Source organism: Dasypus novemcinctus, chromosome 8 (assembly GCF_030445035.2).
Source record: "Dasypus novemcinctus isolate mDasNov1 chromosome 8, mDasNov1.1.hap2, whole genome shotgun sequence".
NCBI lineage: Eukaryota > Metazoa > Chordata > Mammalia > Cingulata > Dasypodidae > Dasypus > Dasypus novemcinctus.
This window is the reverse complement of record NC_080680.1, coordinates 70293328-70302355: the sequence shown is the minus strand read 5'-3', so window position 1 is coordinate 70302355 and position 9028 is coordinate 70293328. Positions and strand designations below refer to the sequence as shown.

The following is a 9028-nucleotide window of genomic DNA, read 5'->3' as shown; positions in this document are numbered from 1 at the left end:
CTTGATGTTCACTGTGACTGATGGGGAAGATACTATCATTGCCTCCATTTTTTTAGATGAAGAAATTGAGACCTAGAATGAGTGATTTGTTTAAGGTCAGAGAAACGATAAATGTGAAATACAAAATTGAGCACAGGCAGTTTGATTTCAGAGCCAGCTCTTAGTGGCTTAGTGCTTTTGTTTAATATTTCTATTTTTAAGATGTCCTGCTTCTTCTCACAAATGTTTAACCAAAGAAGAGACACCAGACATTTACAGTCTCATATCAGAAGATCTGGAAGCCTTTGAGATGGGGCTGGTCAGATCAGTTTAAGAAACTCATTTCATTTAAATTAATTAAAATGACAGATTCCTAACACTAGTTCTACACTTGATCTTAGCCAAAAGGCCAAGAAGCAATTAACTAGTCCTATTTCTAGATATCAGTGTGAAATAAAAATCAAGGCAAAGGCCAAATTCTAGAAAATAGAAATAAACTAGGTATCTCTTTTTGTATGTGTGGTGATGGACATCAAGGAAATTGCATAAATGTGTTTACACTTCTTCCTTAAATTGCCTTTTGGAATATATGAACAAAAGTCAGTGGTGTATAAATAAACCTCTAGTTTTTGTGTGTTTTGTTTTAACTAAAAAAAAAAAAAAAGAAACTCATTTCTTCAAGTCAGGGAGGGTTTTTGTGAGTACTGAATTTTTTCTATAAAAGACATGCCTGATTCAAAACTAAAAGAATCTTCCAAAGACCATGCCTTATATATATAGCAGAAATTATTCATTAGTTATTAAGAAACACTTAGTATTTTCTTACACTGTGATTTGTGGAACAGGAATTCCTTAAGATGCTAATCGGTAGCATAGTATAAGAAAAGAGTTCTGTAGTCAATTAAGTTTTTAAAATGCTGGATTAAATAAAGTTAGACCGTTTTCAAATTCTTTTTACTAAAGAGCTTCTCAGAGGGTTTAATATGCAAATGTTTATTGTAAATCTCCAAGCAGGGAGCAGATATGTAGAATATTGCCAAATTTGTTTAAACATGATATTTTCTCCCTTCTGCCACAACTAGTATTCCAGAGAACACACCAGGAAATACAGAACTTGAATATAGCTGTGCCTTACTTGCTTTAAAACCATTTTTCCCCTTTTAAGTGTCTTTGCATATCATTAATTGCATACATTTTCTGCTTTTATGATTCAACACTCAAAGCATAATCTCATCTCTGATATTTTCAAGTTATAGGGAGAATGAGATATAAGATAATTGATATTCTCTTATGTTGCTGAGAGGAATGACTATGTTACAGTTCAAGAGAAACACTGAATAGTTGAAAAGTGGAAGCTTTTGATTTTAAAGATGAAAAATTTGCCAGTAACAGCCTTCACCTGAAGAATTACTTGCCAAAGGAATAATTTCTTTCTTTTTAAAAAATATGCTAAATGCCAAATTTCATGCTCACTATTTTACTGGGCTTTCCACATGATGATTTTAAAGACACAAATTTTACTTTGCTTCTGCCTAGCTTTCCTGCCTCTGTACGTGTTTGCCACATCAACATCATGCACTATAAATGGGAATCAGAACTAAAAACGAATTATTATATAGTTGAGAAATATATTGGGCCCATTATATAGCATCTCTGAACTATGGAGAATTCCTCTATAATAATTGACCAGGCATAGTGACCAGGCATAGTGTCTACTGTTATATTGATAACTTTAGAATAAGTTGACTAGTTGACTGATTTTTACTAAATTTGATAGGCTGCTACAATCCAAAGCACCCAGCACATTGTGTGCCTTATGTAAAGTGTGAAACACATGTTTGTTTTCTTCCTTCTTTAAGTTTGACCTGTGGGATAATGTCAACTTGACATAGATATTTTCAAGTTTACACAGGGTAATATTATCTATGATTGAACAATATGAATTTTACAGTTAGAAATATTGTTAGGATGTGAAAGGGAACAATGATTATTCTAGAAGAAAAGGGGAAATTCTTACCCTGTACTTTGGTTTGGCTCTCAAACTTTGAGACAATGGTGGCCTTTTAGTCAGTTTTTAAAATAGTATATAGCTGCTGCTATATAGCTAAAAATTGATTTTTATTTCATTATTTTAGTGTATTTTAAAAAATTTTATTGTAGTAATAACATATATACAATTTAAAATTTCCCCTTTTAACCATTTTCATGTGTAAAATCTAGTAACATTAATTACATTCACAATATTGGGTTATGTCACCATGATCCATTACCCCAACTTTTTCATGATCTCAAATAGAAACTCTAAATCCATAAAGCAATAACTCCTTCTTTCTCTACTCACTCCCCATCCCCAACCCCAGGACCTTGGTAACCTATAATCTACTCTCTGTCTCTATGAAATTTTTTCTTCTAGGTATTTTATATAAATGAGATCATACAACATTTCTACTTAAAGTTTTGTCAATTTTAATGATCTTTTCAAATCACCAACATTTGATTTTCTTGTTCTCTATTTCATTTTCTCCACTCTAATCTTTCTTTCCTTTCTTCTGCTCACTTTGAGTTTAGTTTGCTTTTCTTTTTCTTTTTCTAGTTCTTCCAACTTTGAGGTTAGTTTTCTGATTTAAAATATTTTTTCTTTTATAATGTAAGCATTTAGAGCTATAAATTTGCCTTTCAGCACTGCCTTTTTCGTATCATAGATGTTTTGCTATGTTGTGTTTTCATCTTAATTTTCATTTCATTTTAGCTTCCCAATTTCCATTGTGATTTCCTCTTTAACACATTGGTTGTTGAAGAGTGTGTTGTTTAATTTCCATACATTTGTGAATTTCCATCTTTCCCATAATTATTGATTCTAGATTTAATCTGCTGTGATTGGAGAAGATACATTATATGATTCTTTTATTCTTTTTCTTTTTTATTTAATGAGACCTCGTTTTGTGACCTGACATATATTCTATCCTGGAGAATGAGCCATATGCACTTGAGAAGAATGTGGATTCTGTTGTTTGATGAAGTGTTCTCTATATATCTGTTAGGTCTAATTGGTTTAGAGTAACTTCCAAGTCTTATATTTCTTTACTGATCTTCTGTAAAGGTCTTCTGACTAAATGTTCTATCCATTATTGAAATTAGTGTATTTAAGTCTCCTACTATCAATGTAAAACTGTAAATTTCTACCTTCAAATCACATCTTCAAAGATTACCAAATCATTGTCCCTCATAACTGATTTCTACTTAAAGTCAATTTTATTTGATATTAATATAGCTTGCATGGTATATTTCCAATCCTTTCACTTTCCTCTCTGTTAGAGGAAACTCTGCCAATGGACCTAAGTTGTTTTCCAGTAAAAATGGCCTTCTGGAGCCAGGCCAGTTGGCTTCTCCATCTCTTCCTTCCAGTCGTGCTCCTGGGCAACATGAGAAAGAGGGAGCTGGGCCAAGTCTGACTGGGGTCATCCAGCCATAACCTGAGACTAGGAGGACCTTTCTCTAGCTTTCTTTGCCAGGTAGGGGGAGAATGCTGCCCATAGTGAGCCTCCAAGGAAGGGGCAGCCTGGTGGCAGTGGGCCTGGGCCCGAGGGGACCATTCTACTGTGTGCCCCCAAGGATGGCCTCTTTAGGAATCAGCTGGGCCTGCTCCTGTCAGCCATGGAGTCCTTTGCTCTTCTCTGGCTTTGCATCTTGCCTGCTGCTTTATTGTCTCCATGGTTTCTGATGATAAGTTGGTAGTCAACTTAATTGGGATTCCCTTGTACATAATATGTTGCTTTACTTTTCAACTTTCAGAAATCTCTTCTTGGCCTTTGCATTCAATAGAGTGATCAAAATATGACAGGGTATATCTTTCTTCAAGTTTATCCTGTTTGGTATTCTCTGGGCTTCTTGGAGGTACATATTCTTGTTGTTTTTTTTTTTTACTAAGTTTGGAAAGTTTTCTGTCATTTCTTTGCTTTCCCTTCTTCCCTTTTCTCTTTCTTCTTCTCCTTCTGGGATTCCCAGAATACATACATTCATACACTTGATTGTGTCCCAGAGGTTTTTTTAGTCTATTTTCCTTTTGATAGTTCTATTTTCTTTCTGCTCATCAGCCTCATTTCAATTGTCTTGTCTTCAAGTTCTCTGATTCTTTCTTCAGCCAGAGCCAATCTTTTCTTGTAACCCTAGGATTTTTCATTTCAGTTATTGTTGTCTTCAACTCCAGTAATTCAGTTTGATTCCTTTTTTAAAAAAAAATAATTTATTTTTTATTTTTAAAGAAGCTTTAGATTATATAAATATAACATAAAAAATATAAGGGAATCCTATATGCCCCACTCTCTTACCTCCACACTCTCCCACATTAGCAACATCCTTCATTAGTGTGGTACATTTGTTACAATTCATGAACACATATCGAAGCATTGCTACTATTCATGGATTACAGCTTACATTATAGTTTATATTCTGTCCTGCACAATTTTGTAGGTTATGACAAAATATACAATGGCCTGTATCCATCATTGCAATGTCATGCAGGGCAAATCCAATGTCCCCCAAATGCCCCCATATTACACCTTTTATTCTGTCTCTTATCCTTCATTCCTTTTTTTAAATTTCCATCTCTTTATTAGCATTCTAATATAATCTATTCATTGCTTTCCTGATACTCTTTAGTTCTTTCTATGTATTTTCCTTCATCTCTTTGAGCATTTTTAAGATCATTTCTTAAAGTATTTGTTTAGTATTCATAGTTTATTCTTCTTTGTTGGTATTTTCTGTATTTTTATCCTCTACCTTTGGATGGGCCATCATTTCCCATTTCTTTGCTTTTCTTGTATTCTTTTGATGCACAATGCAGATTTTAACATTTTAAAATGTTAACTCTGGGTTTTTTCCCCCTGAGATGTTTGTTTCTTGATTTTGTAACCATCTGGTCATAAGACAGATATTTTCTTGTGCTTTGGTCCTCCTAAGCACAGAATGCAGGTTGCGGGGTCCTTCCTGTTTTTCTGGGTCCTTGTCTTGTCCTGGGCTTGTGCATGTTGTTTCAGAGTTCCTCCATTTACTGTAGTTTGAATGTCTCCTTTATTTCCCAGGGGACAGATGTCCCTCTACTTGGTGTTTAAAGTAGACAAATCTTTGTCCTAGACTGTCTGCGTCTATATTTTCTTATACTCATTTTTTTTTCGTCTCAAGCTGCTTTCACCTGGTAGGCAAATTCTTAGAGGGGAGGGCTTACTAGACAGTAGTTTCCTAAGTCAGTCTTTTCCAGCTAAAACAGGGCCAGGTACCCACAAACAGGGCATAAACCAGCCTCAAAATGAGGAGGATCAGAAAGGGTGCTAACAGTGTATTTCACATTTTCCCAAAGCTGAGCTTTCTTGAACTTCCCAGTAAATGCAGCCCTTCACCTAACTGTTCCTTGAAGCCCTGAGAAAGCATAGCATTTGTCCAGGGTGGGTTGGAACAATGACTGCCCTCAGAGCCATGTCCCCAGAGATCCAAAGTTGCATCTCAAAAGCTGTGATCAGCAACCGGACTTGCCCACCTCTGGTCTTGGGGAAGAGGAGTATCACATTCCTTTCTGTCATCAATGAGCTAACCAGGGCTGGACCCTATGGTGGCTTGCCACAAATGTGGGTGATGGACACTAGTAACTGCCACACAGAGAAAGCAATTTATTGGTCTTTACCATAATTTACCAATCTCTTCCTTCTGCTATTCCTTGAATGTTGCATAGTGTTCTCCTGTCTTACAGAGTTTTAAAATTAGTTATTTCAGACAGCATCTCCTTGTTTAATAGTTGCTTTGGTGGAAAGACTGAATCCTGGTGTTCCCTACCCTACCATCTTCCCACAATTCTCCTCTTTAGATAGTTGAAGTATTTAGATGGTCCAAAATGTTCAGTAGGCTTTACCCTACGTTCTACATTTCAATACTAATTCATTCAGCCCACATATTTTCATCAACTAGTATGACTCAGAAGAAAAGAATGAAGAAAAGTCTGGCTAAGTAGACAAACTGCTTATTTTGAGCAGCAGACTTGTGTTATTCATTTGAACTCTGATCATGTAGCTCAAACTTGAAAGTGTATACCAATAATCTGAGAACCTTTAAAAATTGCAGCTTCTGATTCAATAGGTAAGAGATGATAAGAACTGGGATGCTGCATTTCTAATAAGCTCTCAGGTGATGCCAGCTGATCACATGGAGTAGCAAGGGTATAAGTGTCTATGTTTCCTTTTTGAATTGACTTCCAAAAGCTCAAAATAATTTCATGTTGGAGGCTGCTCATTTTTATATATTAATATTTTCTTTGGGTTTATCTTAATTTTTCTATTATTTTCTTTTAATTCCAGTTGCTTATGGGTTATTTTTCAAACTTTAAAGTCACCTGAAATTCTATTAAATGTTTATATAAATGGCAAGCATGGTGCTGAGCATAGAAGATGAAAGCATGAATAATCCAGGGACTCTGTTCTGAAAAACCTCATGATCAGGAGGAGTCATCCCAGTAACTGGTAGTTTTTACTACGTCAAAATAAGTTTTAGAAAAAACCAACTTTCTACTACTTCTCTAATTTTTTGGGAATGGGTTTTCTCTAAACAGATTCTAGTCCTTCTTTACCCTTTTATTCACCCTGTTTCTGGAGGGATGGATAACTCATATGATTGGAAATTTGGGAAGAAAATATTGGGCATGCTTGGAAGTAGGGTAACCCAGAACTGCTGATCTAGATGGATAATCCTCTCTAATTCTGGGATTCAATATTTGGAGATCTATTAGGCACTAATGCTAAACTATGTTATCCCACTTGGCCTTAATCAATAATAAAGGTCATAACTATTTTGGTCTCCATTTGTCATTCCTCCATTTTCTCAATTTGTTCAGAATATGGGCAGGTAAAAGGTGTGATATTTATTGGGGGTTTCTTGGAGACTCCAGCATTTGGTACACTGACTGGGACAATGCTAACTAAATAAAAGACTGGAAATTAGAGGATCACAGTATACTCCTAGAAAGGCTTTTGATGTAGAGAGTTGTTGTGATCTTGGCAGTATGCAGAGGTTTTAGTAGGCCAGGGGGCTTTATAGAGGTGCTGCTTACATTTAACTGCTGTGGCCTGGGCAAGAGGCTTTAAACCAGTCACATGGTTTTCTGACCTTGGCAACTGACTATAAGTAAGTGGCTATTACAAAAGTACTTGGCAGTGGCTGAGGTGTGCAGGGGACCCTCATTAGTGCTATGTGAATGGACTGCGCTAAGGCTGGAGGGAGCCTCAGTGAGAACCTGTGGGCCATTCATGCCTTATAAATAGGCACAGCTAAGGTAGATTCACTACAGTGAACAGGCCTGGTCTCCCATACATTCGAAGAGGCAAAGACAAGGGTCACGAGGCCTTGGTAACTGTGTTTCAGGGCGACAGCATACCTGAGGCTGTGGGATAAGTGTTACTGTAAGAAAAGAGAGTCTTTAAGCCATTAGCCACTGGTGAACAGGACAGTAGTTGCTGCGTGTAACCCGTAAGGGATTTTTTTTTTTTTTCCACGCAGTTGGTGTCCTGTGACACGAGTTTATTAGAGGGGCCAGCGTGGGTACAAGTTGCAGGTGGGGAGGAAGGGGCAGGGGACATGGGCAGCACTGCCAGCCGGCGGCCAGCGCAACAGGCTTCTGCAGGGACCTGGGACACTAAGGGCGTTCAGGATTTACATTGTAAATGCAAATCATAGGTAGATAGGGCCAAAGCAGTCAATTGAGGGACCACATTTTGATTTAGGTAGATTTCACAAGTTCAAGTTGGCCTCAGATTGGGTCTGGATTGGTTAATTACTCAAAATTAATTCATTACTGAAAATGACTGTTCTCAAAGAATGCGGATACTGTGTCACTAGAAAGAGCCCATCCCCAATGTGGTAACTATGGGTAATGGAAATGAATAGATTTAAAGTAAACTGGATGGGAAAGAAAATCAGCTTATGATAATTAAGGCAGCCAAACTTGCAAATTTCTAAATTTCTAAACATGAAGACTCACTCTGAGAGGTGATAAGATACATAGATGCGTTCCCCCACCCCAGTCCAATAAAATACATGAAGAATGCCAAAAATAATCTTAACAGATTTCTGGAGTTATATTCACAAGCTATGATTTTGGAAAACCGGCGTTGAATAGCAACCAGGTGAAGCTGAAGCCAAAGATCTTCTCTATTTATCCCCTTTCCTTTAGATAATACTCAGTTTCTGCTATCATCTCTGGTAACAATGCTGAATTCTGGGAACATAATTTTGCCTGGGTTTATTATTTTGGGAATGGAGGATGACAATGTTTTCTAAATTTGGTGGGTAAGTACTACACTATCCAGTACTATAATAATTTTTTTGTTCTAACAATTCCATGGACTTTTTTTGAGGTACTGGGGTCAGGGATTGAACCTGAGACCTTGTATGTGGAAAGTCGATGCTCAACCACTGAGCTACACTGGCTCTTCTCCACAGACTTTTAAAAGAAGAAATTCTGAGAGGTAAATTAATTCAGTGTCTCAGGAAAGAAACCCAAAGCCATTCCTCTGAGCTATAGTCCAGACTAAAGCAGCTGAGAGCGTCTATTTCTCTCTAGACACTGAAAAACCCTTCTGGCTCAGGTGAGCAGAAGAAGAGATTGGGGAAAATGATTTGGAGACTTTAATTTACCCCAAAAAATTTGTACTTTGAACTTTAACTTGTAACAGCTTGATAATTTAACTTGGGATTTTAATTTCCTTGAACTTTAACATGCTTGCACTGTAACTTGCAAAGGGATTTAATGTTTTGGCTTTAATTTCTCCCTAGGAGTTTGATAATGGAAAGAGTTTCAATTTAAATGTAAGGATCTCTATGTTGGCATTTTGCGTGTTTTATCTTAATTCTGTCATTTGCAATAAATGCAGATTTTCTAAAATGCTATGTGGACAATATAGCCTGAAAAAATTAGAGATGGGAAATCCAATATGGACCAAATTTTCAGCCTTCTATGTAAAGAGGTTTTGGAATTGGTTTAATTAATGATACAGCCCAGGAACTATGT

The 9028-nt window shown here is 36.6% G+C and overlaps 1 pseudogene; it reads right to left on the bottom strand.

The window, feature by feature from the left end:
* Positions 1-222: 222 nt before the first annotated feature.
* On the bottom strand, positions 223-400 carry LOC111762138 (U2 spliceosomal RNA; annotated as a pseudogene).
* Positions 401-9028: the final 8628 nt, after the last annotated feature.